This window comes from Lissotriton vulgaris, unplaced genomic scaffold, assembly GCF_964263255.1.
Source record: "Lissotriton vulgaris unplaced genomic scaffold, aLisVul1.2 SCAFFOLD_423, whole genome shotgun sequence".
Classification (NCBI taxonomy): domain Eukaryota; kingdom Metazoa; phylum Chordata; class Amphibia; order Caudata; family Salamandridae; genus Lissotriton; species Lissotriton vulgaris.
In genome coordinates this window covers 775208-798297 of record NW_028247221.1, presented here as the reverse complement: position 1 = coordinate 798297, position 23090 = coordinate 775208, and the positions used below count along the sequence as shown (strand labels likewise).

Below are 23090 nucleotides of genomic sequence, written 5' to 3'. Positions count from 1 at the left end.
TTGACAATAAACACTGGCATAAATCAAAAATGCCGACGTCCAATTCTCTATAGACTTCGGAACACGAGGCCTCCGAGCCAGTTCTAACTCCTCCTCCTTCGACCCCTCTTTTGCCTGAACATCCCTATGGAGAAGTCGAAAAACATCCACAAAGGCCCCTGACCATATCAAATTCTTCGTTTTTTCGGACAAATGAGACCCCAAAGGCATCCCCACCCCAGAATAAGGTAACTTTTTCGGTAGGATACTATCCTCCGCAGCCTGTGGGGCAACCATTCCACCATTCCCTGTAGTAGAAACCTCTTTAGCAACTTGACCCATAGGAACATTCGAAAATACCGGCCGCTCAAGCCTCGGTGCCAGAGCGACTCGCTCAACCACAACCCCATCCCCATTAGAAACATTCGAAAATACAGGCCGCTCAAGCCTCGGAGCCAGAGCGACTCGCTCAACCACAACCCCATCCCCAGTTGAAACATTCGAAAATACAGGCCGCTCAGGCCTCGGTGCCAGAGCGACTCGCTCAACCACACCATCTCCCGTACCAATAGATCTTGTACTCTTCACCGGGAGACTCTCCCTAGGTTGCCACACAGACCACCACCCATCCTTACCTTTTGGCAATTGCTCTGACTGCATTGTGACAGCCCCACGATCCTTCTGCGAATGTCCAGACCTCACTGCCCCTCGTACACCTGCATGGTCCGCTCGAGACTCCTGCAAAACACGAGAAACAGTGGGTTGCCCCATCCCACCCCCCTGGGCCCGTGCTGCCAAAAGCCCAACATTTGATTCTCTCAATTCCCCCTCCTCCAAATCCTCCCCACGAAAACTCCCACAGAAAGCTTCATCAGAAAAGAAAACTTGGTCACTGCCACTGGGCATAGCCCCATCACCAATACCCCCATCATAACACTGCCAATCAATAGGCTGAAAGCTGTTTACATTGAAAACTGTAGAAGAGCTATCCGCTCCAGATAGCCCCCCGTGAAGCCCACCACTGGAAACAGCCGTGCGGACAGGTCCCGGGCCCGTAGAAGCAGCCGACAGCCGCCCAGCCGAAGGCGCCGCATGAAAACTGCGGCCGCTCAAGCCGGACAAAGAAGAGGACCCCGCAACCGGGTCCCCGAAAACGAAAACGCCATCTCCCCCCGAGGAACGAGCTACCGACGCCAAACCATGTTCGCCCACCGTCCCAGGCGCAGGGCCACCAAAACGGCCACCCGGCCGACCCCTGGGAACCGGAAAAAGGGTAGGACCCGTACCTGTGGGCACCCCCTTTTGCAACGAACCCCTCCCACTCGGAGCCAAGGGGGTGGAGGTGGCAGACCCCAGGTCAGACACACCGGTGTCCATGGACTGTGCAGCTGGGGGTGGCAGCCCAAAAGTGGCAGCACCCGCAGAAAGTACAACAGCAGCAGGGGGCGGGACGTCAGGGGAAGGGCAGTCCGGCAACTCGACCGGCAGGGGGCGGACATCAGTCCCATCCCGGGGCGGGAAGTCAAAAGAGGGGTGGGGGGCAGTACCAGGCCCCGGTACGGCGGGGGAGAGCAAGAAACATTGCCCGTTTAGCCACAGGTAAGGCGAGGCCCCGTCCGACAAAAGGGGAACCGCAGAGGGGGGGACAGGGGGCACCGCTGCAGGGGGGGGGAATTGCACACGCCCAGGCACATCCAGGCTCCGCCCACGCTTGGGTCTAGGGCCCGCCTGAGGCTTCCCCGACTTCCCCCGGACCATCCCGCTGGGGCTCGGAGCCTGTCGGCCCGCCGAACGGCCCCTCCTCCCCCCGGGCGCCCCACGTGTGCCAGCACTAAAAAATGGTAAACCACATACCTGCTGGGAGGCGCCCGGGGCATCCGGCGGGGGTTCCACATCAACGGCGGGCAACACTAGCCCAGGCCCGTCAGCCGGCATCGCCGCCTCTCCGTCTTCCTCCTCCTCCAGGCCCTGCGATAAGCAGGCTTCCACCGCCCTGGATACGCCCTCAGACGCCTTGCGAGGGGGGCGAGCCATGCCAACCCACGCCTCCGCCGGGACACCTGGCCGCAGCAGGTCTTCGCGCCCCGCCTCACACAGGATTTGCACCGCCCTCCGGACCTCAGCCGCCGCCTCCATGACTCAGGAAACAAGGTAAACCACGAGCGCCGCAAAACAAACCTCCCACCTAGCCACCCACTACGCAGTTCCCAACCGCCAGGCTGACTCCCTTATATCTGTTCCCTAATCAGTCCCCACCTGATCTCCTGATTCTCGCGCGAACCTACCCAGGAAGAGACCGGCTCGCGCCTGGCTCTCCCTGGGTCCCCCCTTGTGAGAGTTACCACAGTGAGAGTTGATGGGGGACATTAAAGGCGAGCTCTGAGAACTTTGACGAATTTCCCGCACTTCGATAAGGATCTTGCATCCGAATGGGAAAAATATATTGCATACTAATAATGCTCGTTTGAGTCAGTGTGTACTTATTTATTGACTGTCATTTGAAATGCTGTCTTGATTATTACCTTAAGGGACACATTTTCTCATCTATCAGGAGAACAACACCGGTCTGAGCAGACAGTGGGCGCTTCTTTATCGTACGGGTTTCCTGTGAGATAAAGGTCCCAAACAACACTTTTAGGTCACGGGGCTGGAAATCGTTTAAATGTAAAACTGCCCATATTCCCCAAAACCTATCTGTGTAGAATGAGAACAAGACGACCAGAGGCTGCACAGCTGCCCAGTGTACCGAGGTGGTTCAAAAGCGCACTGTAAATAGCGTGTGTTTTGTTATTTAAACACGTGAATGGAGCCCAAATGTAATAAAAGCAGCGACCACCGAGACGGTGTGTAGACGTGATTAAGCGGTAACATTTAATAATGCGTGTTTAACTGACCAGTGGATGAAACTGGATTGTGCGACGCAGAAAGCTATCGTCATGTCCCACGTTAGTTACCTCACAGTGCATGCTAGGTCACAGGCTTTCGTAACAGATGTTCTTGTTCCGAGCGCAGTTAGTTGAGGTGCGGTCAGACAGGTGCCAGTGGGGCCCCGGCTCACACTCCTTTCTTGTCTGCCGCTTTCAACGTGTCAATTCCCGTGCCTCCTAACTTGTCACTGACACTCCATTTTCTCCATGCATGATCCCTCACAGCCGCCCAAGGGACCTACCCGCCTCTGCTTGCTCCCAGACCGCCCCTCGCAATGAACAACGCTCTAAGCTCCGCCCCAACGTTACCAGCCTCCCCGAGGAAAGCCGTGCCTCTAATGCACGGGTGATTCGACCGCCCGCTGTCTCTCCAGGGTTTCTGGCCCCAGAATTCCATGCCTGCCTTGGCAAATCTCGCTGTAAACCCATCTCACTCTCCAATAACTCCTGCTGGGTTATCCCCGACGCCTCTGAAAACGAATGCCCGTCGATGGACTCGGGAATAATCCGCCCTGCTGCTATTGATCCGGGTATTACCAGGCAGGCACCTGTCCGCCAACGCCGTGCCCATGAGGGTCCACCTGAACCCTCCTCGCAGGTTACAAATCAAACAAATAACTCTTGGATTACATCGACCTCTCCTGTTACTTCTGGGATTATTTGTCCCTCTGCTCTTGCCCCACGCATTACCAGCTCTGAATCTCCCCTTTCCGCAAGGACTGCGGACAGCACGTGCACCCCTGCCACCTTGTCGGTGAATTGTAGCTCCTCGGCAACTCGCCCTAAACTATCCGAACCCACAGCATTCTCCTGAGGGGGAGCTCCCCCTGGGTTGACAAGCTGTGACGCGGTGTCCTACGTCTAACTTCTTTCTCCCTTTTACACATATTCTACCGTCTCCTGTACCGTGAAAAGTTTGTATATCTCTTATGGCGGAGTCTTTGTCTATCGTTATCATTAGAAACCCCTTGTCTTCCTGTTGTGTCAGCAATGTTACGTTGTACCCTCAGTTTTCTCGCAGGGGTTTAATTGTAATCCAGAATAATTTGGTTCCCCAACCTGCTCCCACCTCCTCTCAGCCCAGATATCATTTTTTATTCTAATTGACCATTGTGACTGATGGTCCACCTGTTGCTCTGTGACTGTCTAAAGGAAAATATAATCCCCTTTGACCGTGGGTTTCCCACACTCTCCATTTCACATTGTTATGATGGATACCTCCAGTGGACCGTCTTGCAGAAGAATGGCAAAACACTCTTTTCCACACTTGCTCTTGGAGCTGAGCTCATTTCTGCATGTTGCTGGCCTGTTGCTGTAATCACCGACGACGAATTATGGAGGCAAACTGGATTCATGCTCATAAAGGTGAGAAGTTCTGGAGGTGCATAGAGGGCGTGTGACATGTGAAAGCCCACATTGGCTCAGCAAATTGTGAACTCAGTATATATATATATATATATTGTGTTTGTCATTGAGGAGGACCTAATGAGGGAGAGGTTTTCAGTAAAGTAGGTTCTCAGCTTGGAGAATTGAGTACAATTCTTTGTATGCTAATTCAAGAGAGAGACTACCCCCACCACAGTGCATCACTGAATTTATTTCAGACTAGTGGGGGATTATCAGTGATTGATTTATGTGGAATCTGGCTTTTTGTGTCATGTCAGCATTATTCCATTGTCTCTGCTAGAATTTCTTGCAGAGGCTATGTCTGAAGTACAAGGTAATCTCAATCATGGGCCACCTACAGAATAAAATAGTGTGTCAACAGAATATTCTGTCAAGAATATCGTGGACCAAAATATCTAGAAGGTAAGTGCAAATATGTCAGTATAGATTTACTTTTCTAAACTCCACATCTACCTGCCGTGAAGATATATATCATCAATGTACGTACATGTGGAGTTATATATAGTATACCATTGCTTGCCTATCGAAACTTACAGTCACAATATTTTTGTACTTGATATTTTTGACTCAATATTTTATCCACATGATATTTTTCCTCCAATATTTTGTCTAAATACCCTTACGCACTCTCGTAAATGATTATCAGTTTCTCCCTCATCATTTGTAAATTATATTGTGAAGAAACCACTGGTCAGGATGACTTCCAGTGAAGGACATCATCAATATAACAAGCATTGGAAATGCAATAGGTCTCGTATTAGAAAAGTTGGAGCTATTGGTTTTGTAAATATAATAATTTATTTTTACTTATGTTGACGTTTTGAAAGTAGTTAATATTTATTTTGTTTTTTAATAATCACAATGGCTTATAAATGTTAAAAGTAAATAATACTTACCTAATAGTTGTTGTAATTTATAATGGCACTAGATTAAACGTTTATAATTTAATTTTGTGAATATTATGGGGTTTTTTTGTTTGGTAAAAAATTAATATCAAAAGGGTAATAATAATATATATTTTTTTCTTTTGTAATAAAGCTTTAAATATTGAGACATTGCATCTTTGCTGAGAACTGGGACTTAAAGAGTGAAGTGCTTGAATAGATCATGAAATTAGTACGGGTGAAGACAGGTAAACATGTAATAATAGAAGGCGTTAGAGTGATTGAGGCTGGTATAGCGAGTGATGTTGGTATAGTGTTATAGAGAGGGCGGTGTAGTAGTGTTATGTGTTTGTGTATGGCGATATATTGAGTGAGCGTAGATTTTGATGCTGGTGTTTGAGTTAAGATTTTGAGTGTGATTTTGTAGTGGTGAAATGGATTTTGAGGTAGTAGTTAGAGAATTGTATTTTGAGGGTGGATTTGGAGGGTTGTGTTCGATTGTTTATGTCAATTTATTATTTGAGGGTTGCCTTTGAATTGTATTGTATTTTTTTTGTGAGTTTTGAGTTTGCATTTTGTTTTGTTGATTTGGATGGTGGAATTATGAGTGTTGCTGTGGTGTTGTTGAATGTTATTGTGGTGGTGCTGAGTTGTGCTGTGGGGGTTGTTACTGATGCTGTGTTTGTTCTTAGCGGTACATTGGTGTTGCAGATTTAATCTGTTATTCTTTTTATTAATATTGTGGTGGTGGAGAGTGTTTTTGTGGTATTTTTGTGTGTTGTTGAGTGGTGCTGTGCTTGTGTTCATTGTTGCTGTGGTGGTGCTTAGTTGTGTTGTGGTGGTGCTTAGTGATGCTGTTGTCGCGAAGAGTGGTGCTGTTGTGTTGCTGAGTGTTGCTGTGGTGTTGCCGAGTGATGGTGGTGCGGCACTGAGTGTTGATGGTCTTTGCTTTGAGTGATGTTCTGGTGTAGTTGAGTTGTGTTGTTGTGATGTTGAGTGGTGCTGTGGTGGTGCTGGTCTTGTGCTGAGTGTTAATGTGGTGCTGCCGAGTGATAATGTGGTGGCGCTGAGTGGTGATGTGTTGGTGCTGAATGATGCTGGGGTGGCGCTAATGGTGATTTCTGGGTGTTGCTGACTGATGCTGTGTTGTTGCTGACTGATGCTGTTGTTGCGTTGAGTGATGCTGGTGTGTCGCAGAGTGATGCTGGTGTTGCGCTGAGTGATGGTGGGGTGTTGGTGATTGCTGCTGTGCTGTTGCTGAGTGGTGCTGTGGTGGTGTAGAGTGATGCTGGTGTGTCCGTCCTTGATGCTGGTATGGTTTAGGATAGTTTTTTTGAATCTGATGTTAAGTGACCTTGACAATTTTAGGCCTATACTATTGGCATGACAACCACTCACCAGCATGATACGACGTTTTAGAGAAAGTGAAAAAGGTGTTCTGATTGTTCTGCCATTAGATAGAAATTACCTCCATACCCCAAGTATTAAATACACACAGAACTCAGTCACAGCTGCAGCCAATTTTTTCATAAGATAGACTCCTTCCCACTCTTTTTCCCGTTAAAACACTACTCCCCACTTGTGTTGCTGAGTCCATCGCCCGGTACACAATAGGCTTCAAAACGCAATAAGGAGACAACTTGATTTTGACATAAAAATGGACCCCTTTTGGCAATGTGGGTAGGCGTGGCATTTGGGCACAGGCTTGGCCATGACCCAGAGAAACCTCCCAAATACCAGGCATTTCTCAATGATAGACATGCAGGGGAGGCACAACTGGTTACTTGTGTGAATCCCATTCCATTGTCATACCCAGAAAGCTCTACACACCTCTCACCATTGCTAAAATCATGCAATTGTCCTCACTTTCTGAGAGGGCACGTTCTAGGATGTGCAGAAATGCACAACATTCTCACCATCCAGCATTCCCATTATTTTCCCTGATAAAAGCAGTGCCCCACTTGTGTTTCTCCGTCAGGTAGAAAAGACACAGTGGCTCAAGTTTAATTGCAAATAAAAAAATCTTGGGGTATTGTACTTCATTGGTTGCCAACTGTTAGAAACATTTTCCAAATTAGATGTAACAATTTGAACAGTTGCATACTGAAGTAATGAGCCATGGGAGGTATGAATCATGCACAGCCATTTGAAGGTGCATACTAACTATTAATCTGACTTCTCAATTTTCCCAGAAATTCATTTTTGTGTGGCGTAAAATTAAGCAAGTTGGAAATCACAGGCCTGGCTGACATGGGCATTGAGGACAGTAATAATAATTCTCTGGTCTTTTTCCTCGCATGGTGCAAACTCTGCATCAGTGATATGGGTTACTATTTTTGTCACTTGTGGGACTGCAGAAGGCAAAGTGCTTATCCTGCAAACTTGCAATCCCCTGCAGAACTGATGAAGGATATGTTTCACCATCTACAGTAGTAAGACGCCAACTGAGAGTCAAGGAAAGGATTCAGTCTTTCCAAAAAATTGCGAAGAATCGAATTACAACTACCTCTTTTGAATATCTGTTCATGGAATGTACATGGTTTGAGTAACATCTTACAAGAGGAGGATACAAGATCCTTTTTGCAGAATTATGATCTCATTCTTCCACAGGAAACATGGTGCCTGGAGGCACTGTACATAGTGAGGGATGTAGGGTTTCATAGCCCAGTGGAAAAATCCCAGAAATAGGGTCACCCAAAAGGAGGGCTCACTGCCTATTGCTTAATTAAATACAATTGGGTTACGGAGCAATTGGATATGTTCTTAACTGGCTTCAAGTTATCAAAGTTATCACATTTGTTTATTTATTTATTTGCAAAGTTTTATTTAGCGCTGGCTAGACCCGGAGGTATCATAGCGCTTTACATGATGATCAGCAAGGTACAGATTACATGATTAGTTCAGTTATAGAATCCAAGTATCGACAAAGTAGAAAGATAGAGGAAAGGAAACATAACGGGTAGGTGAAGAAAATAATGTCTGATGTCCGGCTGGGTAGGTGACGGCCGAGGGGGTGAACCAGGGCCAAACTCCTCTATAGGTGCATAGGACAGCTCCAGCGGGCATCGGCCATGGTTGTTCGGACTCAGAGGTGAGAACAGACAGTAGAAAAACATGGGATTACACAACAACATAAGTTATTTTCACATTATATGGGAAAGAAAAAAAACATCTTATGTGGAATGGAAGGTAGAGGGGGAAAGGTAAACAGGGGAAAAGGAATGCAGATAGCGTCAGGCAGACCAGAGGGGGGAAGGGACTTCAGGGGAAAGAAGCTGTCAAAGTGAAAGATAGACAAGACTGTGAAGCGCCGTTAAAAACAATGTCCGATGTCCTTCTGGGTAGGTGACAACTGAGGGGGTGAAACCATAGCCAGACTCCTCTATAGCTGCATAGGACAGCTCCACCAGGTAACGGCCAATGGTACTCGGGTTCAGCGGTAAGTACTAACAGATTCGGTTTTCGCCCATGGGGCATCATCATAGTTCAATCGAAGGCATCGGACCCGGTGTAATTGGGAAATACCATCCACTTTGTCCTCCCACTAGCCCCATGAGTGGAGAGGTGAAAGAAACAGATTATCAGTCCTCAGGTGGCTTTCTCCCAGAAGCGGTAGCCCAATGCTGAGCGCTATCAGTGTTTGATGACCTATGGGGAAGGCCACGATCCCCTCCTTTTTTACATCCCTCATGCTGCACTGCGGAGCTAGATGTTGCAGGTGCACTTTAATGCAGTGACCCCTTCAATTAGGAGATCCTCTGCAGCGTGTCAGGCCTCCATCTTGGGGTCAGGCATGGCCAGGCATGGGTCTGATTAGCTGCCGTTCCTGATAATGCTCCTGATCCCAACCAGCTGTACAGTATATGCACCAGTAAACAAATAAAGAGCTCGCACAGCGTGAGGTCCGGAGCTGCTTGCCACTCACACAACCTCTGCCACAAGGGAAATGCACCCCCAGCTGCCCGTTTAGCCAATCCGCCTTAGAGTTCAGTCCCAGGCAGCCCGGGGGCTCACCAGGCACCATGCACACTGACCTTGCTCTCCGGTCTTGGAATCCTACATGCTGTGTCTTCACTAATTTCTCTAGCACTCCGGTTGTACAGCCAGGGTCAAATTCTCTCTTCCACCACACTCGACCCGGCCATGTAAGGGGGGTAGCCGCAACACAATCGGCCAACTCACAGTGGTTTCCCGCATCCTCTCCCCTGCAGACAAGAATGACCCGCACCTACCGGTGCTCTCCGTTTCTCCGCTGGTGTCAGAGCGCCGCTACACTATAGCGGAAGCCGTTCTCAGACCGGCAGCACCTGGCCAGCACAGCCACCAGAAGAACAAATAAGCCTTGTAAGGTTCTGTTGTTCATAAATGTTTATTTACATCCGAACAAAGCAAAGAAAGAGGATCATATGACAACATTGATTAAAACATTAAAATCATTGTAGCAGCAATATAATTCTGCAACAATACTGATAAGTGGGGATTTTAATACAGATTTTAGCAGAACTGGAGCAAAGGGGAATAATCGGATCTGGGTTATGTTTAGGAACAAATTGGATAAACTAGGATTCCGAATTCTAAATGGAAATCAGTGGGGGATTCCCAGGGATTGATTACCTTTGTAAGTGGTACAAAAAGTTCACAAATTGATTATACTGCAACTGATGAGGCTGCATTACCTGATGTAGAATATGTTTACATACAACCACGTTCAGAGAGGGATCATTTCCCGCAATTAATTGGGATCTGTTAGACCTGGCACCATTGGCGTGGGTCTCCCTTCCATTTTTTTGCTGTTGCTTCATATGTTTTTGCTGGTTATAGATGCTTTGGGCAATGTGCCACTGCTATTCAGTGCAACAGTGCAAGTGCTCCCTATAGTAAATTGATGTATGGATTAGTGACTCCATGATTGGCTGGTTTGGTTTACTTGTCAGACCCTAGTACAGTGCACTGTGTGTGCCCAAGGCGTGTAAATCAAATGCTGCAGGTGGGCTTGCAGAAATGGTTGTGCACCCACAGAAGCAGCTTGTAAAGTGTGTCTCAGGCCTGCCATTGCAGAGCCTGTGTACAGTCTGGTACTGCCATGTTGACTGGCAAGTGACCCACTTGCCAGCCCCTAAACCTTCCATTTTCTGCATATTAGTCAGCCCCATGGTAAGCCCAACGGCAGGGTGCATTGTAGGTAAAAGGTAGGACATGCCCTGATGTGTGGGCATGTCCTGATAGTGAATTACAGCCATTTTCGTGTTTCACTATTGCAAGGCTACCTGTTCCCCATAGGCAAGAATGGGCAGTTTGATTATAACATCTTATAATCCTAACTGACTCAGGGAACTAGGTAGAAATTAGAGTTTAGTATGCCTGGACTCAAAATCATAAAATAAATTTTTTAGTGAAGTTGGTTTTAACATTCAGTGTTTGAAAATACCACTTTTAGAAAGTTGGTATTATCATGCCTAACTATCCAAGCCTGCCTCTGCTAGGTTGTGTATTCCTTGCCTGGAGTTTGAGTGACAGGGGCTGGGGGATTCCAGGAGACAGGGTGAGTCAGCACAGGGCGAAATAGAGCTATCTGCATGTAGAGTAGTGGGAGGAGTTGCACCTGGGACCTGAATAGGGCTGTGCCTGCCTTCTACAATGCTGGCTCCACCTCCTGTGGTACGTCTGATGTCACTGGCCCTCGCTGTCAAAGGTCAGAAGGAGTCTTGTCAACAAAGTGCTCCAGGACTGACCAGTACTGGTTTGGACTAGGTACAGACACTCTCTGCCTTCAGAGAACAAAGAGAATAGGTGTATCAAATGGGGGGACCCAGACCCCAGAACTTTAGATCACTTTTGGGAAACAAGAAGAACCTTTGCTGAGGAGAGGAACCAGAGAGAAACTGAAAGAGGAGACTATCCCTAAGCTGAGTGCTGTTTGGGCGATTGGCCTTTAGTGGTTGCCTGAATGCCAAAGAAAGGAGAAAGGAACTTTGCGCTACTTTCATCATCTTGTAAAGGATCTCCAAGGGCTTGAAGATTGAGCTTGCCTCCTACTGAAGTCTTAGGGATAACAGACTTCACCAACCAGCTCCCCTGCATTCCCTTGCTGAGAATTAGAAGCGCCTACTGTTGTACTGGGCCTTCTGAGAGACTGCGTGTCACTGGGAGCTGGAAGCGCAACTCTCGGAGAAGAAGCGTGATGCCACCGGAGCCGCTGTCATCGCACCACTGACTAAGGGTGGCACCGCTGTCTCATCTCATCACCGAAGCACCTCGCATCACCAGAGAAGAATGTCGCCACCGCAGCCGCTGTCGTCACATCACTTAGTAAGGCTGATGCCACTGTCGCATCGCATCACTAGAGAAGAGTGTCGCTGCCGCAGCCACTGTTGTTGCATCACTGAGTAAGGGTGCCAGCGCTGCCGCTGTCGCATCACATCACCGAAGCTCCTCGCATCACCGGAGAAAAGTGTCGCCTCCGCAACAGACGCCGTTGTATTACCGGAGAAGTGTGTCGCAGGGCCTGTCACGGCTCAGAAGATTCACCAAGTCACCGTCGGGCGTGCACGCATCGCCTCTTCATTGTCGCATCAAGAAGAAGACGCCATTTTGTTTCATTGCATCGGATCGTCATCGCATCGCGGCGCTGCTGGCGCAGCGCCACAGAAGCGCAATAAGAAACCGATGCTTCACATCCCCACGTGGAGAAGAACCAATGCTACACCGCCTCCTACGCAGCAGTATGGAAGCGACGCATAACCATTCTTGGTTGTAAAAAACCAACGCATCTCCTTCCTTGCAACTCTTTCGTTTGTATAGCGTTACGCATCCAAAGGTACATTGAACGTAAAGTGTTGCATTTATCATTTGAAGAGAACTAAGCTATTTCTACCATTCTAAAGTACAGTATTGTGGATTTTTGTCATTTGTGGTTTTGTGTTAAGTCTATATAAAAATACTTATTTTTGATATACAAGCTGTGTGTTGTCCAAATGTAGTGTTGTCACTGTATTACTGTAAGTGTTCACAAATGCTTTACACACTGCCTTTGAGATGAGCCTGCCTGCTCATGCCAAGCTACCAAGGGGGTGAGTAGGGGTTTTTTTAGGAGTCTAGCCCCTTACCCTGACTAGACACAAGGGTCCCTATTTAGTCAAAGGTACCTACCTCTGCCAAATAGAGACCCCAAATCTAACAGGATCCATCACAATAATACACATATTCCAATCACAAATAATTTACTGTATGCACTGATAACCTTTGATTTAAAACACTTATAATGGTGAGGTGAGAGGATTGAAGAAATAATGGTTGAAGTCTATCACTCTGCTGGATCAATTGAGTGTATAAAAAGCAATTTCCTGCAAGTGGCAGGAGATTCAGAATTCAAGACTAGAGTAACAGAGTGGCAATATTTGAGAGATTTGCTGCTAGCTAAACTCCTACTAAAAGCCCAACAGTTAAAATAAATTGATGGAGTGGGTAGTAAAAAGAATCCCTGGGATAACAAAGATTTACATAGCCAAAAAGCTCAAATATCAAGAGAAGCCAGATTGGTGTCACAGGCTCAAAGACAAGGAATAAGACCCACCACCATCTCGCTTCAGAATTTACAAAAACTAAAAACTAAATACAAGAAAAGTTGCTGAGAAGAGAAAAGAAAATATTCCGAAAATGTATAAATGGGATGTTAGTCAATTTTAAAACTCTTTTTTAAAGCTCAAGCCACAGCTCCCCTCTAATATAGTGGCTGCCGATTCTCTCTTTCAGGACTGGCTGACCCTAGCCCAAGATACCTGTATTCCTGAAAAACGTAGTCTAAAGAAAAAACTTGAACCTTCTAATCCTTGGTTTAATGAAACATTGGCTGAAGCAAAAAAGGCCGGTAAGCAATTGGAACAAACATGGAGACGTGCTTACGATTTGGAAGCTAAAAATAAATATCGGGACTCTATTAATTCATATACTAGGCTGATTCGGAAAGCTAGATCTGAAAATATTGCTGCAGAAAGTTTGGAGAGCAATAATCCTCCAAAAATGATCTTTTCCCTTCTTAAAAAGATGCAACATTCTAACGAAAAAAATGATTCCCCAGTTTCCTCTAACACTCAATGTGAGGAACTTGCGCAAGGTGGTGACTATCTATAACAATCTTCCAGCTGCTTGCCTCTCCTCCGCTACCTCTAATATTAATTGAATAGTCGAGCCTGTGGACAGGTCAATTTTCTCCAAATCAATGCTGTGTTTCTCCCCCCTACTCTCGCTCTCTGAAATTGAATCTCTATGTCTCAAAATTAAATCAGGTTTCCCGGCTGACCCTCTGAGACCAGACAGACTTCGTCAAGTTTTGATTTAAATCTTTCCAGCGATTAGGGAATTAGTTAATTTATCACTGTCCTCTGCATCACTGCCTGCAACATGGAAGAATGCAAAAGTTATACCTCTTTTAAAGAAGCCTTTCTTGGAGCCGTCGGACCCCGGCAATTTTCGTCCGATCTCCCAGCTCCCTTTCTTAGCCAAGGCTACAGAATTATATGTGAACTCAGTCTTGGCTGAATTTGTGGAGCACAACAAAATTCTCAACCCTTCACAAAACGGTTTTCCTTCTCGCCACAGCACTGAATTGGCGTTGTTGGCAGTGACTGATGATATCCGCAACAGCCTAGATGTCGGGAACTCCGCGGCCTTAATTCTTTTAGATTTAAGTGCTGCTTTCGACAGTTTCCCATGACATCCTTTCTGGCAGATTACAGGATATCAGGGTCAGGGGGGTCGGCTTTGCCTGGTTCTGGTCCTTTATGGAAGGCAGAACTTTTCAAGTTGTGGTGCCACCTTACCATTCACAGCTGTATGCTATCAAGCATGGGACCCCAGAGGGCTCTATATTGAGCCCTGCACTTTTCAACATCTAGGTTCAACCCCTAGCACTGATAGCAAGAAGTAGAAGGTTGTCATTGGTCTCCTATGCCAATGACACCCAGTTAGTCATCGCCTTCTCATAAAAGTGTAAAAAAAATCTTTTTAAATTTGAAGAGGACCTTTTAGCAATTTCTGACTGGATGACAGCAAATTGCTTACAGCCTAATTCTGCCAAGTCAGAAATTCTCGTGGTGGGGAGAGACTGTGCTCTTTGCTCTGAACAGTGGTGGCCTGATAAATTAAAACCAGCATCTCTGCCAAAAAAGGCGGTAAAGAACTTAGGCTTTTGGATAAATAGTTCTCTTTCATTTGACACACAATTCAAGGCCTTAGCGGGATCTTGTTTTGGTCTTCTAAGGGGGCTGAAACCTTTACTTGGTTACTTTGCACCAAAAGTCCGTCAAACTATTGTTTAAGCTACAATCCTAGTGAGGTTGGACTATGTTAATTCCCTCTATTTAGGTGCTAATAAATCCTGTATCTCTCGCCTCCAAAGAATCCAGAATGCTGCAACTCGCGTCCTGCTAGCACTTCCTAAGTCTTGCTCTGTCTCAAATTTTCTGCCTAAGCTCCATTGGCTGCTGATAGTTTAAAGAATTCAATTTAAGTCTTTGTGTGTAGCCCACAACATTTTGACACAACAAGGCCCATCGATTTTAGCGGATCTGTTAGTCCAATACGTGCCAAACCGGCCTCTGGGCTCTGCCAATTCTGGTTCGGTCTGTGCTCCCCGATTTCAAACAGCTAGAGCAGGTGGCCGCTCTTTTAAGGTCCAGGGGGCCACCTATGGAATTCCCTCCCAATGTCAATTAGAGGACTCTTGAACCATCTGGCTTTTTGAAAGGCTATAAAGACATGGCTCTTTCCAGCAAAATGTGTTTCTATCTGCTTGAGTGGTCAATTGGCTCCTGTTCTTAGGTAGCGCTGGGATGCCCTGTTGCTGGGGCAGCTATGCGCTTTACAAATTCGAAAAAAAAGAAAAAAAATATGGAATAAACTTCTAGAGTCAAGTAAACAACAAAACAGCAAACAATTCAGGCAAATAGTAAATGGTCTAGCATTAGTAAAGGAGCGACAAGTTAATGCAGGAATAGATGCAGCAAGTTTGGAAGCCTACGTCTCTACAATGTACTCGGCTGCGGGAACAGAGAACATTAATGATATATTACTGTTTCAAAAGATTTGTAAATCAGTGCCGCGAACATTGGACGATAATGTTGTGCTGTGGTCTCAGGTCATTTGTATTATTACTCAAGGGACACAAGAAAGTAAAGAGAAATTAAGCTCTCATATAAAGGAAAATCGAATGACCCTATTGGGCAATACAGACAAACTCAAAGGAATAATAAAAAGATTACAATTTGAGGGAGCACCAGGGCCCAATGGTATCCCAAATGCTTTATTTAAAACAGATGTAGATTATTGGGTCCAATACTTAACTTCTGGAAAGGTAGCATTATTCAGCCCATATAAAAAATGGTAATCCAGGACTAGCCTGCAATTACAGGCTTATAGCCTTAAGTGATCTTGAGTCTAAACTCTATGCATCCTGTTTAATGGAACACACAGGAATGGGGACATTGACCCATCTTACAGCCTTGACCCAGCTAATAGGCAAGGTGAAACTGAAAAAAACTAGCACGTTTTATCAATGTCAAATCTGCCTTTGATCATGTAGTTAGAAGTCGACTATGGAAAAAATTGGAGGATTGGGGAATACCGGAAACGTTTTAAGGGAAATTGTGGAACTATACACGCAAACTTGGGCCCAAGTTAAAATAGGGGATGGAAGTCGTGCAACATCCAAAATTAGGATATATATAGATCTCAAACAAGGATGTGTTTTGGCCCCAAGCCTGTATAATTTATACTTATCAGATCTGGCAGATGGTTTGGACTTAAAAAATAATCATCCAGCATTGCTTGCGGAAGAGAAGTTGAGCTGTCTACAATATACAGATGATATAGTCCTATTAAGTAAAACACCAATAGGTTTACAACAGAGTATGAATGCCCTCAATAAATATTGGGTAATACAGGGGCTTGATCTGAATTTAAATGAAACTAAGGTGATCTGGTTGGTCGTTTTTAAGTTAAAAAATTATGCATGGTGGTTGGAAGGAAGCTTGGATGCATCACCTACCAGGCCAGATCAGGGACCGCCCCCGTTTTCTTGTGCGAAGCCATTTCCCCTTACCTACCTTCCAGAGAACTCCGTTCCACCCATTTGGCCCTTCTGTCAGTCCCTCGTTTTAGAAAACAGAAGTCCGGTGGGGCCAGATTTGCAGTGCTGGCTCCTTCCTTCTGGAACTCACTCCCTTTTACTCTTAGGTCGTCATCTTCCTACCAGGAATTTCGCAAGCATCTTAAGACCTTCTTGTTTTCCAGATCTGTAGCTGTATAGCCCTCTTCCCCGCATCCACTGGTCTTCTGCTATTTAGCGCCATGAAACTGATTCTGGTATAAGAGCGCTTTATAAATATTTAAAAATTCAAATTCAAGGAAGTAAATTGGAGGAAGTGCGCTCCTACATATATTTTGGGTTTATTATGGGTAAGAAAATGACATTCAAGCCGCAGCTGGAATCCTTGCGAAGGAAGGGAGACACCATCTATCTGGCGCTGAAAACCCCGAAGAAGATGCTGCCTGATCTAGCTCTCGACCCTTTTTTAAAAGTCCTCCGAGCCAAACTGCAACCTACAATCACTTACAGAAGTGAATTTTTGACCGGTAGAGACACTGCAACACCTTTCCAAATATGCTTCACCGACCCAAATTAGGTTGGAATTTGGCCTTCAAAAACAGGCAGTAGAAAGGTAGCATTATTCAGCCCATATAAAAAATGGTAATCCAGGAATAGCCTGCAATTACAGGCGTATAGCCTTAACTGATCTTGAGTCTAAACTCTATGCATCCTGTTTAATGGGACACACAGGAATGGGGACATTGACCCATCTTACAGCCTTAACCCTGCTAATAGGCAAGGTGAAACTGAAAAAAACGTGTTTGTTTGCAAGTTTTATCGATGTCAAATCTGCCTTTGATCATGTACTTAGAAGTCGACTATGGAAAAAATTGGCCTTCGTAAAAAGCTGCCATAAAATTAGAACTGCTGAAATAGGGTCCTTAAATAACCATCTCTAGGTAGAGCTGCACTGCGCTGGAAAATTGCCAGCCAACGTGTACCTTCAAGAATCCATTAAAACTTTAGGCTTGACAGGCGCTTGGAACATCTCAATGGGTCCTTCGGAGTTTAAAAAACTAGTAGCAAAGACAACAAGATTAATATCATCAATAGAGGACAAGAATGCATTGTCCAAAAGTGCTCACAGCGGGTCTGTGCTCAATAATTACGATGTCCTCAAACCCCAACCCTACCTTACTGCAGGTACAAAGATTGCCACTAAGGAAAAGTTGTCTAAGACTTCGGTTGGGAGTTGGCCTGATTAACCCATTCCTACCGCCTTGGGAAAGAAGAGGAGGTGACCAGCTTTGCCGTCTATCCACCAGCGGCACGGAAAGTCTTATTCAAATCATATGTATCTGCAAGAACTTAAAGAACATATGGATCTCCTTGTTGAAACCATTCTTTAATCTGAATGGCGTTAGGTCTTGTAGACTAGCGGTGATGCTGTGCTTTAATCCAAATTTAGTACAGCTAAATTGCCGTCTTGCTAATTTTTGTGAATTAACTGGAAAAAGGCTGAAAAATCTACCTTCAGTTGTCACAAACTAGATCCGTTTAATGGCCCTGGCTCCTTTAGATCTTGCCCCGTATTGCTATATTATGGTTTCCTAAATTGGCATCATGAAACTACAAGCAGTTACACCAGGTAGACATCTCTTGCCGCACAGGAGCATCCCATCAGTTCAAACAGATAACCTTTACCAAACTGACTTTTTACAGACTGAGCATTAATTGCATCAGGGATTTTAGTATTTATGAGTCAATTAGTAATGTAATTTTAAAATAAATGTTTTCACGGATAACACTATGCAGTTATTTTAACCTTGTATATTCTTCATTTAACGTAATATTGATTTTATTGTTCATGTGTTATGTGCAAGGTTTTAATTAATCAAGCACAATAAAATGTACTTACTTACTTAGAAGTCTACTATGGAAAAAATTGGAGGATTGGGGAATACCGGAAACGTATTAAGGGAAATTGTGGAACTATACACGCAAACTTGGGCCCAAGTTAAAATAGGGGATGGAAGTCGTGCATTACCCAAAATCAGGACATATATAGGTCTCAAACAAGGATGTGTTGTAATCATCCAACATTGCCTGCGGAAGAGAAGTTGGGCTATCTACAATATGCAGATGATATAGTCCTATTAAGTAAAACACCAATAGGTTTACAACAAAGGATGAATGCTCTCAATAAATATAGGGTAATACAGGGGCTTGATCTGAATTGAAATAAAACTAAGGTGATCCGGTTGGTGGTTTTTAAGTTAAAATATCATGCATGGTAGTTAGAAGGAAGTAAATTGGAGGAAGTGTGCTCCTATACATATTTGGTGTTTATTATGGGTAAGAAAATGACTGGTAAACCTCACTTGCTATCAATCCAGGCTAAGGCACAATTATTAACATATGGCTTCAAAATACTAAAACAAAAATTAAATTGTCAATCGTCGACCCATTTACTTAAGGTTATGGATGCCCGGTTACTACCTTCACTATCATATGGTACAGAAATTATGCATGGTTTTGAAATAAATACGGTGAATCGAAGTCAAATAAAAGTTTATAGAGCCGTATCTAATATTCCAAAATCAGTCTCACCCGCACAAAAACGTTTAGAGTTTGGATTAAAAAAATTAGAAATACCAGTGTGACAGTGATTTTATAAGATTATGCTGGAGATTGAGAGCAGCAGAAAAAGGGTCTACCAGCTCTTTATGCAGGAAGGAAATATAGGATCAACATCTAGTACTACAGAGGGATCCTGGGGAAGTCATTTCATTTGATCTATTAAGGATTTTAGCATACATGAAGCCTGGGAAGCGCAAATGGGAAAGGCATCTTTCAAGAAAGTACTAAGATCTGCAGTGCAAAGGTCATCAAATGTAACAGATAAAAATTCTTTTGCACTAAGGAGACATGCTTTAACAGTAATACATTTGTATTCCAGCATAGGTTCTCTACGGTATCTAGCAGAACATTTATCATTAAGATTGAAACATCAAGCGAATCATTAATTCATCTATTTTGTGTTTGTCCTGTTCCCTTACTGCAAAGGAAAACTCTTCTGAAATCATTATTCAGAAATATGGGAATTTGCACATGCTGGCAAGCCTTTATCACCTGGCTAAGTGGATGCTCAGCTGCTCTTGCATGTAGGGGAGTGAAGGAAATTTCAAATATATAGGACTAAGAAGACCAGTTATACTTTCTTATTTTACAACACTACAGCCCAGGAGCAGCCACGGCCCGTGGAGGGAGTTGCGATGTGGCAGGGAGGCGGGGCGGTGGAGGGGCGGGGTGTGGGGTAATAAAATCCGGCATATGGATATTTGGAGTTAAGTAAACAATTTAATTAATAAAACGAATTTCGTAGCGCGCGCTGCATCGCATTTTGCGATGCAGGGCACGCTACGAGTGGAAATAGATTTACAATTGCGAAACCAACACTTGTGAATTTTTAAAGTTGGTTTTTACTTGTAAATGAGTCTGTGTGTGCATGTTAAACTTACACATATGAAGTAGTTTTCTGAAAGTGGTTGTTAATCTCTAGTTGAAAATAACCAAATAGTAGACAAGAGGAACTGAGTCAGGCCCATCACAAGCTGCAGTTAACACAGTTTGTTACATCATATTGTGTATTACAGCCTGTACGTTTGAAGAAGACCAGTATTATTAATTCCACTGTGCGTTGCAGACAAGATTGCATAGCTTCTCATTAGTTCCTAATCTCAGTCCTTACTTTGTAAAGAGGACGCCTGTCCTACACCACAGATCATTTATAACTTTCTAAAATAGAGTGTTATTATTGGGCTGACACAAGGACTAGTGCTGTGCTCTTCCCACATACTGATACAAATGATGGACTAACCCTCTCTCCCCTCCTGCTTTCTTTGTTTCTCATCATCCGTTAGGTAATTACTAACCCTGGGTGTAGTTTGCGTAGTTGCGCTACGCGTAGCTACGCGAAGTGCACTTCGCACTACGTGAGATACGCGTAGCGCTACGTGAACTGCGTAGTGTGCTGTTCGTGATGATTGCAGAGTGCCGGATGCTTGTCCGCACTGTGCAATCATTGAAAACGGCATCTCGCACAGTGCGAGCTGTCATTTTCTGCCGCTCAAGGAGATTTTTACTCGAGAGGCATCTTTCTCAACGCGGACTGGTAGTTTCTCATCGAGAGCGGTTGCCAGCGTCCCGCAGCATTCAGGTGATTGAGGCAGAGGGGCCGGAGGCACATAGTCGGTGCCTGCCCCCACCGCAGTTGAAGGGGACATGCCATACAGCATCCACGGAGACCGGAGGAACAAGGCCAGAGTCCGGTGAGGGGGTCTCTTTTCAAAGCACATTTCCGGTGCCCAAAGCCTGCAGTAGTCACACCCAGAGAGCCCAGTAAGTGGGGTTCACTTGTGCACTGGTCGGAGGTTGTGTCGGGGCACATTACCAGTGCCCACCCCCGGTGATAGTGCGTGGGGCACCATGAGTGCCCATGCTGATTTCCTAACTGCCCGTCTGACAGCAGGCAGCTGCAACGTTTGGTTTACATTGTTGGGGCTAATTGCAGCTGCCACAAAGGGGGCAGTTTTGGTGAAGTAGCTCCCTGAGTCCCAAAGTGGGACCAAAGAGACACGTGTAGTGCCAGGGCCATTTTTTCTGGGGGCATTTTGTTTTCCCTGAAAGTAAAGGAGTGAGATACACTCCTGCCCCAGCGTTGTGCGCTCTTGGCTTCGTTGCAGTTGCAGCTACGCCCTGACTGTCATTTCCTATCAAAATTTTGGAGAAACTGGCCACAAAACATCTCTCCAACTTTCTTGAGATAAATAATTGTTTGGATGGAGCTCAGTTTGGGTTTCGACCGGCACATGGGACAGAGTCGGCTCTGGTGACTGTTCTTGAAGACCTTCGGACGCGGGCCGACCAGGGTCAAGCAGCCTTTCTAGTGCTGCTTGACATGTTAGCCGCGTTCGATACGGTCAACCATGCAATTCTGATCAGGAGATCGACAGAGGCTGGGGTGTCGGGCTTGGCCCTTGAATGGCTGGTGTCATATCTCGATCAAAGGCACCAGGTAGTTGCACTGCCACCCTTTCAATCGAACATCAAGAGGGTTGAGCAGGGAGTACCCCAGGGCTCAGCCATCAGCCCTATCCTCTTCAATCTGTACCTCCGTCCCCTGATCACGCTGATCAAGTCGTTTGGCATAACAGTCACCAAATACGCCGATGACACCCAACTTATCTTCTCGTTTGAAGGTAAGGGCGGGGTGTCACAGGAGGTTTTTCATCGATGCATGTGTACTACGGCAGAATGGTTGGGGAATAACTCTCTCCAATTCAACAGCTCGAAAAGCGAGGTACTACATTGCTCCATGGACCGGATCCCCAGACCCCTACCTCAGGGTTTCTGGCCTCCCGACTTCCAAGACACCAGTTTGCCTGTTGATTCGGTTCGGAATCTGGAGGTAATGTTTAGTTCCGACCTACAGCTGGACACAACAGTAAATAAAACGGTGGCTACGTGTATGGCTCTACTTGGATCTTTGAGAAAGATCCTACCCTTGCTTCCGGCACAGGCAAGACCAGAGGTAGTGCGGAGCATAATTTTAAGTTGTCTCGACTACTGCAACGCACTGCTGCTGGGGGCCCCAACTACTGTACTAAGAAAACTCCAACGAATACAGAATTTCGCTGCCAAACTGGCACTGTTGCGACGGCGCACGGACTCTTCTGTTAAGGCACTCAGGGACCTCCACTGGCTCCCAATCTCTCAACGGGTGAACTTTAAGGCTCTATGTCTGGTTTTTAGAGCTTTACACAGTCAAGGTCTGGCCCCTTTGCAGGATCTCTTTTCATGGTACATTCCTTCAAGACCACTCCGGTCAGCCTCAGCTCACTTGGTAGTAGTACCCAAGTTCCTGAGGTCCCGGATGGGCGGACGGTCCTTCAGGATTACCGCAGCGCGGCTGTAGAACTCTCTACCGTTAGGTCTAAGGGGCCTGGAAGAATTCTCCACCTTTAAAAAAGCGTTAAAGACACACCTCTTCCCTAGAATAATGTAAATAGATTGGTAGCTGGTAAAATTCTGTTCTGTGTCATAATAGTCTACGCCAGGATGCCCGTCGGGTGACAGTATTGTGCTATATAAGAACGCCTATACATACATACATACATACATAGGGCATTGGGCCACCAATGAGAGGCCAGTTGGCCAGGGACCAGTGTTGGTAGGGGGAAAGGCCCTAATGTTACGACTACTGTGATGATGCATACTGTGTTTGTTAGGAGGTTTAGGCCTAATGAGGTTATGCCTACAGATGTGGGGTAATGTGTTCATGCTTATTGCTATGCTACAATGTTTATGCTTAATGTGTTCCAGAGTACAGTATTTCGCCAGTAGTTACTGGTTGTGTTTTATATCTACTACCTGCATTCTGATGGTTCACACTGTGGCCGGATTGGCCCGGTCCTATATATAATCCCCTGTGAATATTGCCTGTGCCAGTTGGCACAGTGTACATATGTATGTGATTGCATTCTAATGTGTTTTTATGATACAAATGCTATTCTTTATATAACCTTGTGTGGAGTTCCTTTTGTGGGGTGCCTAGTTGGTTGCTGCTGTATGTGTGTGTTGCGCAAACGCTTTACACATTGCCTCCGGGATAAGCCTGACTGCTCGTGCCAAGCTACCAAGGTGGTGAGCAGGGGTCATCTTTGGCATGTAACTCCCTTGCCCTGACTAAAGTGGGGGTTTATGCCTGGCTTTGATGCAAGCCTTAGCCAACCAGAAATCCCATTT

The 23090-nt window shown here is 45.6% G+C and overlaps 1 long non-coding RNA gene across 1 annotated transcript in view; it reads left to right on the top strand.

Annotated features, from left to right (window-relative positions):
- Positions 1-2993: 2993 nt before the first annotated feature.
- The window catches only part of LOC147665214 (uncharacterized), a 172262-nt gene continuing 152165 nt past the window's right edge, over positions 2994-23090 (top strand). Inside the window, exon 1 of the long non-coding RNA XR_015305017.1 lies at positions 2994-4271. This is a non-coding gene — a long non-coding RNA (uncharacterized LOC147665214). The remainder of the gene's footprint in view (positions 4272-23090) is intronic.